Source organism: Wyeomyia smithii, chromosome 3 (assembly GCF_029784165.1).
Source record: "Wyeomyia smithii strain HCP4-BCI-WySm-NY-G18 chromosome 3, ASM2978416v1, whole genome shotgun sequence".
NCBI lineage: Eukaryota > Metazoa > Arthropoda > Insecta > Diptera > Culicidae > Wyeomyia > Wyeomyia smithii.
The window spans coordinates 18,277,206-18,284,296 of record NC_073696.1 but is presented as its reverse complement, the minus strand read 5'-3'; positions in this window follow the sequence as shown (position 1 = coordinate 18,284,296).

The following is a 7,091-nucleotide window of genomic DNA, read 5'->3' as shown; positions in this document are numbered from 1 at the left end:
ATAAATCTTCTGTTCAATATTGCCCCAGAAGTTGCAGTACGAAGAGCAAACGTGGATAGACCGGCCCCTTCATTATAAAATCTCTTAGCTTAACGGGTGACATCAATATAATCGGGGTAAATCGTAGAGCTGTCCAGGCCCTTCAGAAGAGGACCTCCTATGGATTTGTACCCAGCTGAAGTCTCGTACCATGCAGAATAACGACAAACTGGCTCTTTATAGAACCCTGATTCTCCCGGTTACCCTTAACGGTCACAAATCATGGACGCTAAAGGAAGCCGATCGACGAGTACTCGATGTTTTCGAGTGTAAGGTGCTGCGTTCAGTATTTGACGGCAAGTTTTTTTTTCTGTCTTCTGTGTTCAATGCGATCAGAAACGTTAATCTATTGTTAGATATATCCGGGCGTCTGGTCTGCATTCCGCTACATTTCTTATTCTTAAAACTACATTTCTTATTTATTATAAATTCAAAAACACTAAATTGAATGAGCTAGACAAAAATAGGTAAACCGATACAAACATAGAATACCATAATAGAACAACAACAAACAAGCCCGACAGATCAGACGTATTTTCGGTTGCTTGTGGGCTGGTCTTTGACTGCCTATAGCTTCAAAGTTTGTGTTTTGTCAGCGTGTCTTTTAAAGATTACCTGGAAGTTAACTTACATCAGTCTTTCTCAAGACTACCTATTTCTTTCTTTCTCAATAGTTGCGATTTGATATTATTTTTGAACTTTTTTTATATCACCTGAAATGGCAGGACGAAAAAAGAAACCACGCATCGCTACGGGGAGGAAAAGAGAAGCATCTCTTTCTGAAACTAGCTTATGCAGTGAAAATTTATATGATATTCTGCCTGAGCAAGAAGCCGGCAAAATTGAAATGTTTGAAAGTAAAACTATTCAAAGTGAAATTTCCGTAAAAAAGGAGAAAGTTCCACCTATTGTGGTAACTATTGCTTCTGAATTTAATATTTTTAAAAGAGAACTTGCTACGTTTCTCTCCGACGTCAAAGTTACTTATCAAATTGGCCGAAGAGGCGAATGCCGTTTACTGGCCCAAACATTGAAAGATTGGAATCGTCTTATTCAGTATTTAACTGAAAAGATGTATAAATTTTTTACATATGATACGAAGAGCGCCAAGCCGTTCAAGGTCGTATTGAAAGGTCTCACCAACGATCAAACCGTTAATGAGATCAAAATTACTTTGACAGAATTACTTGGTATAGCCCCTACCCAAGTAATTCTGATGAAACAAAAATCACGAGGCGAAAACAGCCAGCGAACTGGAATTTCCCTTGTGAATTATTTAATTCACTTTAACCGCAGTGAGGTTAATAACTTAAAACTTTTTGAAAAAGCACATGCTTTATATAACGTGCGTGTAAAATGGGAATTATATCGAAAGTTTGGCGGAGGTGAAAAGCATATCACCCAATGCCGTGTTTGCCAACGTTATGGCCATGGTTCAAAGTTTTGTAACATGGACCAAAAATGCCATGTTGTGTGCCATTGTGGAGACTCTTCTCACAAAAAGGACACATGTCCTGTGAAAGTATAATGAAATGCCCAGCCCGTTTAGCAATTGTTAAGGCAAGGCAAGGTAAACAAAATTCGAAACAAAATTCTCCAAGCGTACCAGTGACGCATAGTTTACCTACTCCTTTGCATACCCGTTCAACTTATGCACAGTTGCAGGTAGTTCGAACATTATACCGCCTAGTGTTGGTAGTTCGAAAATGACCGTTAATATGGGTAAGCAAAGCACGCTTGAAAATAATTGTACACCTATTACTCCAGCTACTATTGCTGCCGAAAATATTTTTTCTAATGTCAACTGCCTGGGGCCTATTACGGCAGGTAAACTTTCTTTTTTTGCAACAGGCAATGTTCGATCTTATGAACGCCATGTTGCAGGCAAAATCAATGTTTGAAGCCATTCAAATAGGCACAAATTTTACTATTAAAATTGTTTCTAATTTAAAATTTAGCAATGATTTTAAATAAAACAATTAAAATATTAAATTGGAATGCTCGCTCATTGAAGGCCAATGAGAATGAGCTTTTTAATTTTTTAACAGTAAATAATGTGCATATTGCAATTATTACTGAAACATTTTTGAAACCTAACATAAAATTAAAATATGATCCCAATTACGTGGTTCATAGATATGATAGGATTCAGGGTTCCGGCGGTGGAGTTGCAATTGTTATTCATCGCCGAATCAAACATCGTGCTCTTCCCCATCTTGAGACGAAAGTTATTGAAACTTTGGGAATTGAAGTTCAAACTGAACTTGGGATTTTATTCATTGCCGCAGCATATTTACCATTTCAATGCACACGCGAGCTCAAAAATTATTTTAAAGGTGATTTACAAAAACTCACCAGAAATCGTTCGAAATTTTTCATAATCGGCGATTTTAACGCTAAACATCGTTCATGGAATAATTCTCAAAGTAATTCCAATGGCAAAATTTAATTCAATGATTGTTCTTCAGGATACTATTCTATTTTGTCTCCGAATGGTCCTACATGCTTTTCTTCTGTAAGAAACCCTTCAACAATTGATTTGGTGCTTACAGATCAAAGTCATGTATGTAGTGATTTGATCACACATGCTGACTTTGATTCTGACCATCTTCCAATAACTTTTTCTTTATCACATGAATCAGTTTTCAACCCTATGAGCTCTGTTTTTAATTATAACAAGGCTAATTGGGAAAGATACAAAACTCATATTGAGAGAAATTTCAGTAATGAGCTTGATTTGCAAAACGAAGTGAATATTGATTCCGCTTTGGAAGCATTAAAATGTGCAATTGTTGATGCCAGGAATTATTCTGGGGCCTATTACGGCTCTGTTTTTAATTATAACAAGGCTAACTGGGAAAGATAAAAAACTCATATTGAGAGAAATTTCAGTAATGAGCAGGAATTATTCTGTTCCAAAGGCTCAAGTGAAATTTGATTCACCAATAATTAACGAAAATCTTCAACTTCTAATTCGTTTGAAAAATGTCCGCAGACGTCAATCAACGTTCTCGTGACCCTGTTTTTAAAACTATTTATAAAGATTTACAGAAAGAGATTAAACATAGATTTACTCTTCTGAGAAATCAAAATTTTGAGACTAAAGTTGATAAATTAAAACCATATTCAAAACCCTTTTGGAAGCTGTCGAAGATTTTTAAGAAACCTTCAAAGCCTATTCCAGTTTTAAAAGATGGTGAACGTTTTCTTGTATCCAATGAACAAAAGGCTTAAAGACTTGCTCAGCAGTTTGAGAGTGTTCATAACTCAAATTTGAATTGTGAGTCCAATTGAAAATGAAGTCACACGTCAATTTGATTTAATTTCTTCCCAGATTTTTTTACCTGCAGAAATAATTGAAACTAACTTGAATGAGATAAAATCAATTATTAAAAATTTCAAAAATATGAAAGCAACTGGTGACGATGGAATCTTTAATATATTAATCAAACATCTCCCTGAGAGCACAATGGATATTTTAATGAAAATTTTCAATTGCTGCTTCAAAATTGCATATTTTCCCAAATTATGGAAAAATGCAAAAATTACTCCAATTTTAAAACCAGATAAGAACCCAGCTGAAGTTTCAAGTTATCGACCAATCAGTTTGCTTTCTTCAATAAGTAAACTGTTTGAGAGAATTATTCTTAATAGAATGATGTCACACATCAACGATAATTCAATTTTCGCAAATGAACAGTTTGGATTTCACCATGGGCATTCCACAACTCATCAATTGCTCAGAGTTACTAATATGAAACGAGTTAACAAATCTGAAGGTTATTCCACTGGAGCTGCTCTTTTAGACATAGAAAAAGCATTCGACAGTGTTTGGCATAAAGGTTTGATAGCGAAATTGCAAACTTTTAATTTTCCAATTTTGCTTGTCAAAATTTTGAAAAATTATCTTACTGATCGAACTCTGCAGGTTGTCTATCAGAATTCAAAATCTGATAGATTTCCTGTCAGAGCAGGTGTACCTCAAGGTTCAGTCTTGGGTCCAGTCCTGGACAACATATTCACTTCAGATCTTCCTGATTTGCCTCCAGGATGCACAAAGTCATTGTTCTGCGATGACACAAGCATTTCCGGGAAAGGAAAAAGTCTTCGTGTCATATGCAGTCGATTGCAAAAAAGTTTAGATATTTTTTCTTCCTACTTGCAAAAGTGGAAAATCTCTCCCAATGCTTCTAAAACTCAAATGATAATTTTTCCGCATAAGCCTAGGGCTTCTTTCCTCAAGCCAAACAATAATCACGTTGTCAAGATGAATGGGGTTATTTTAAGTTGGTCCGACAAGGTTAAGTACTTGGGACTAATTTATGATAAAAAACTTATTTTCAAAGAGCACATTGAGAGTATACAAGCCAAGTGCATCAAATATACGAGATGTTTATTTCCTCTCATTAACAGGAATTCTAAACTTTGTTTAAAGAAAAAACTTTTAATTTACAAACAAATTTTTAGACCAGCAATGCTTTATGCTGCACCGATCTGGTCAAGTTGCTGTTCAACAAGGAAGAAAACGCTCCAAAGGATTCAGAATAAAATTCTGAAAATGATTTTGAAACGTCCTCTTTGGTTTGGTACACTCGAATTACATAGACTTACTGGTGTTGAACCATTAGAAGCTATGTCAAATAAAATTATTAACAATTTTCGACAAAAATCGTTGCAATCCTCAATTGCTACGATAAGCTCTCTTTATAGCCAATAAGTTAGCAATTAAGTTAATTGTAAGTTTACTTCCCCTTTTCTGACAAGTAGGTTTAAATCCCTACGAATGATAAGTCCTAATTGCGAAAGCTAGCAAATCCTAACAATTATAATTACAAATTTCTAACAGTGTGGAGAAGTCACCATTTGTGATTGGACACAAATACTAATTATTTACTAATATTTATCATAAATACTTAAGCTACTAACAAATCCCCCCTTTATATAAAAAAAAACAAAACCAAATCGTTGATTAACACGATATGCAGTAAATCAAATTAACCTAAATTAGTAGAGACACACTACCTACTTTTACGTACCTGTTAAGAAGTCAAATTTGAAGCAATGAAATGGTAGGTAGAGTTGATCATTAATCCATAACTAAAGGCACACAAAAACAAATCCAACCGTACGGCTCACAATGAGGAAGGGGTATTGGATTACGATTTACAAGTATGTATATTTTTATGTAAGCCTGAAGCGCATTGGACAGGAATTTTTGTAGCTGGCCCCGGATGCTTTACACATAATGCAAGATGCTCGAACTCATTGATGGAGTAGAGCTCGTTGGTTGCAAGTCAGTGTCTTAATTCGGTACTACGTGTCTGATGAAACCAGTTACCGTTTTGGGGTTGATTTTCCATGCCTGGAGTTGAGATGTAAATATAAATTTTAAACTCTACTTGTTATTTTGGAGTGCTGTAGATATTCATATCTTTGGAGTATTAAACCTGAAATCAAAATTAGAATTTCTGGTTTTTATTTCTAATTACAATGCCAGTTTACGAATTTCAGAATATTACATTCTGGAAATATTAGAACGAAATAGCAGATTATAGTTTGCAATATTAAATTATATGTGAATTTAAAATTTACTTTTTCATAATAAACCAAATTAATCCAAAATAAAATTCAGGAAATTTGATTTCAACGAAATACGAACCTTAAACGAAATATTGTAACATTAGGACCGCATTGAACAAAGCGTTAACAAACACTGTGTGACCCGCAATTGCAGGTGCCAATTTCTGAAGATTATTGCAGGTAATGAAATTACCGATAAAATCTGAAAACAATATGAAACAGGTATTTTTTCATAAACATCCTAATACGATATCGATTGATTTGAAGATATTACATAAAACATTATCCAGAGAGACTAATTAATAACAGGTAGTTCAGATTTACTCGTAACATGCTTTACCTACTGTTAAGCATCAGTTCTGTAAACAAAATTAAAGCAATTAGATAGGTAGAATTTGGCAGACGTTATTTAGGTATCTACTACGCTCGCATAAAAGTGTACGTAAGTGGATTCTTTCTAACAAACAGTGAACAGCAGTTTACCGGTGAATATCGTTTCCAACTTTTCTGCCAAAGCGATAATGAATAATTACAAGCAGTATAACTGTAGTTCTGAAAACAAATTTCAAAATACCAGATTAAGCCGATCGTCATCTCCAGCGCCGGAGGATTGCTACCACTGTCAACACTACCATCGAGAGAAATGTTGTGTGAATCACGAAGATTCGGCTGAGGATATCATGGGATACTCATATTGGTTGAGTGAGCTCGGAGTAGCAGAGAACCGACCAGGAAATAACCATCGTATTAAAAGGGAGAACCGACCAAGGTTTTACCGCCGTAGCAAAAATCGCTATACACCTGCGAAAAAACCAGATCATCGACATTTAGGTCATACTGCCGGATATGAAGCTCCACAGATGTTCCAGCCGGTGCAGACAATAGTTTACGTTCCAGTGTTAAATTACCCTCAACCACAGCACATGCCACAATATTACCAAACGGATATCTACGGCTACCAGCTACCGGTATACGTACACCCTTCGCCGTACGTTTCTTACTATGTTCCTGCGAATCCGACTACAGCGTATCCTGCATCATATCTACTTCAGGAACTGAGTCAGCAGCATCAGTATCAAAATTGGTATTAAATACCATTAGGAAGTAGCATCTAATTGTACATTGTTTGATTAGCTTAAGGAATAGTATAGGTTATGACAAAGTCTTGACAATAAAATAAATTGGAAATCAAGGAAAAAAAATGTTTTCATTAAGTATTGGATAAATTTAATTCACTCGGTGCCTGACATTTGTTTCAAAATTATAAATTTCAATATTCTTCCTGTCTATTTTGCTGTCTTGTTTAAACTTGTTCTGACTATTTCTAACTTTTTTTTATTTTGGTTGTAAAATTTTGTGATTTTTGAGGCATTTTCACAATTTTACACCCCAGGTTTGGCTGTTTCAAAGTAGGCGACTAGTGGTCGAATTTAATCAAATAATGAATATTCCTATACAAACATCGTTTTAGA